The following is a 3,324-nucleotide window of genomic DNA, read 5'->3' as shown; positions in this document are numbered from 1 at the left end:
ACATTAGGCTACTAGTGCATCTTGAGACTAAACAAATACACTGATATATTTTGAGATCAGTCAGTGCAAGTTTCTTTCAGTTGAAAAACAGCTCAGAATTACATTTTATGGCTTAAGAATCGACTGTGAAACCTTGGGATTAATAAAGATAATAGCATGCTATTTCAATCAATTTAGTTTAGTTTTTTTAATGCAAAACAATTCTTTTTTTAATGCAAAACTATTTTTTTTTGTATGCATCTGATTGCAATATCAAACTGATAAATACTCTGATTAATGTATGTAGCCTACTTATAATGTAAAGACTTACAGCAACAAAACGCGTTAGTTTCAAGGCAATCGTTCAGATGTGATGAGTTTAACTCATGTTGCCTTCATGTGAGTGGATTAAGTGTAAATGAAACACACTTCAGTTTGTTATTGTGATGCACAATTTCTTCTTTCCAGCTAAAAGCTGAAGAGGCCCGAGTGACTCTTCGATTGGAACCGTGTTTTCTCTCTCTCTCTCGCCCTGTCTTTCCTCATTTCTGTCGCTCTCTGGCCATCTGCTGTGTAAGTGCAGCACTATTGATCAGAATCAATGCGCCTCGGACCCCATGATGCTGCCGTTACCGTCGCGCGCTGCATCTGTTCGGGGCGCGCGCAGAGATCCTGCGGCTCTCGGTAAGTCTCTGACCTTCCTCCGGCATTAAACGCGGCAGAAATGCGCTTCTTTTGCTCGTAAATACGCTTTTATCCGAACCTGCGCGGCGCGTCACAAATCACATCAGAGAGAAGCGTGCACGAGGTCATTCTGAGTCTCGAGACGAACGGAAAAAAGAAATCACCCGGTGTTTCAGTTATTAAACCCGTTTCATATTTGTATTGCGCCGCGGATGTAAATATGACAATACAGTATTTGGGCTCGGCGAACATAACGTTAACCTCCTGTTACAAAAAATAAATAAAAATAAAGTAGTTGGACTTTTTAACTTTTACAAAGATGAGGTTAGTTTTCTGATATTCTCAGTGATTTTGCATATTTAAAATCTAATTTAATTTCAATATACAGAAACATGTTTATGTCATGCATATTGTTGGCTGCAATATTCTCATTATGTGAATTTTATTCACATAAAATATCAATATAATTCTGATGTCCAGCAAAAACCAATAACTGTCAGATCTAAAAGTATCACTGTTGTTTTAAAGTTTATTTTATTGTAGCTAGCCTATTATTAATGTCATGCATTATTATGCATTATTAGGCTATAGCATATTTTAGGCTACTTGAAATGAAGATGATTTTAATGCGACGAGCTGAAACACTCGTCCAGGGCCCTTGAGATCTGTTCCTATACGACAAAACGAAATAAAATCACATTTTAAAGGTTAAAACAAAGATTAAAAGACTTTCAGAAAAGGTTTACACACACACACACACACACACACACACACACACTGAAGGCAGTTGGTTTGAGTCTGTTGTTCGGATCTCGTCGTGCATGAAATGCTTTAACAGGTGCGCAGAGATTATTATTAATTGTAATTCTCTAATTAAGTTCGACTGAAGTCAGGAAGTTTCACATGCGTGTAAATCTGACTCATATCTCACATGACAATAACGCTCTGAATAATTTAATAGATCAGAGAGATTTGTGTTCAGAATGCGGCATTAATTCATACAATGTTTTTTTACGTGAAAAAAATCTGATTTAAATTAGTCATGCATGATATTAAAACTCACACGCGTGCATTTATTTCCTATTCTAACTGTAAATGACATAAAAGTCTGTAGCATTTCCAAAAGTGTCGTGATTTATTTTGTTGAGCATGGCGGCTCATGAACCATAAGTAGTTGAATAAATACATTGTAAAATATTTTAATTATTTTGAAGATTTAATGTAAGCTTATAAAGGGTTTAGAAACACAACACGACGTTAATATCTGACATTGCATTACCTTTTGGCCGTGGTTTTATTCTTCCTGATTTTCACATGACATTATTATTTTATTTTCTTTGGGAATGAAGATGCTCTGTTAAACGCATCTTACACTGATATTTTTGTGGGATATTAAGGATGCAGATTTGAAAGGAGATCAGGTGACCTGTGACATTTGACCTCTCAGAATAACCTGATCACTGGAACAAGGATGTCAAACAATGCAAGGAGAAAGAAAGGGGGGTTAAATTAAATAATTCAACTACAATTATTTAAATGCATTTGGCTACAAAACTGGACTCAATAAATATGTTGAAATTTGTAGCCTAAAACTAAAATGCATGGTCCCTAAAGCCGTGTTAAACTGAGGTGTGTGTGAAAGTGTGTGTGTGAGAGGGTTTGTTGAGTGTCTCTGATGATCATATTGATTGTTTTGAGTGTTCAGGGTTAATTAATAACTGCTCTTGCTTTGCATGCGTGAGCAGTTTAACATGGAAGTGTTTTACTGATCGGGTTTTCTCTAGAAGAACGCTTCTGTTGCATATTTCTCCATGATATCTTCATCGTGTCTCGTTCTCTGTTGCTGAAAGGCTGTATTTTGCTTGCTGTGTTTCAGGAGCCGTGACCTTTAACCCTTGACACGTTCACCTCATTGTGTTCATGAAAGAGACGAGCAAACACGCGTGGACGACACCACTGATACCTCACCCTGAAACCCTCCTCTTATATATATATATATGTATAAAACCTAATAAACTGAATATATGTCTAAATGAACTAATGCATGTAAACACTATGTAATAATCAAACTTTTTTTAGGTATTTCTGAGGTTTACAAAACACTTTGTTATTTTGACATTTGAATTGATTGTAATTAATCTCCCTACAAAAATAAAACAAAATAGAAATGAGACTTTAAAGCCTCCCTGTAACTGAGAAGACATATAATAAAACATAAAATATAAAACATAACCAATAATCCAAGATGCAATAAAATAAAATATATAATATGTGACCCTAAACCACAAAACCAAGTCAATTTTTCTAAACTTGCATCTATGCATCATCCGAAATCTGAATAAATAATATTTTTCCAGTGTTGTAAGGTTTGTTATGATCGGACAATACAACTATTTCAAAATCTAGAATCTGTGAATGCAAAATATATATATACTGAGAAAATCACCTTTAAAGTTGTCCAAATGAATTCTTAGCAATGCATATTACTGATCAAACATTTATATATTTAAGGCATGAAATTTACTAAATATCTTCATGGAACATGATCTTTACATATCCTAATGATCTTTGGCATTAAAGTAAAATCAATAATTTTGACCCATACCACGTATTTTTGGCTATTGGTACAAATATACCCCAGAGACTTCAGACTGCTTTTCT

General features: G+C 34.8%; 1 long non-coding RNA gene across 1 annotated transcript; it reads left to right on the top strand.

Moving 5' to 3' along the window:
* The first annotated feature begins 252 nt into the window (after window positions 1-252).
* Window positions 253-2,834, top strand: LOC127986088 (uncharacterized). Its single transcript, XR_008160765.1, has 2 exons — window positions 253-663; window positions 2,540-2,834. It is a non-coding gene; the product is annotated as an uncharacterized LOC127986088 (long non-coding RNA).
* Window positions 2,835-3,324: the final 490 nt, after the last annotated feature.

This window comes from Carassius gibelio, chromosome B21 (genome assembly GCF_023724105.1).
Source record: "Carassius gibelio isolate Cgi1373 ecotype wild population from Czech Republic chromosome B21, carGib1.2-hapl.c, whole genome shotgun sequence".
NCBI lineage: Eukaryota > Metazoa > Chordata > Actinopteri > Cypriniformes > Cyprinidae > Carassius > Carassius gibelio.
The sequence above is the reverse complement of the archived record's forward strand: the minus strand, read 5'-3'. Positions and strand labels throughout refer to the sequence as shown.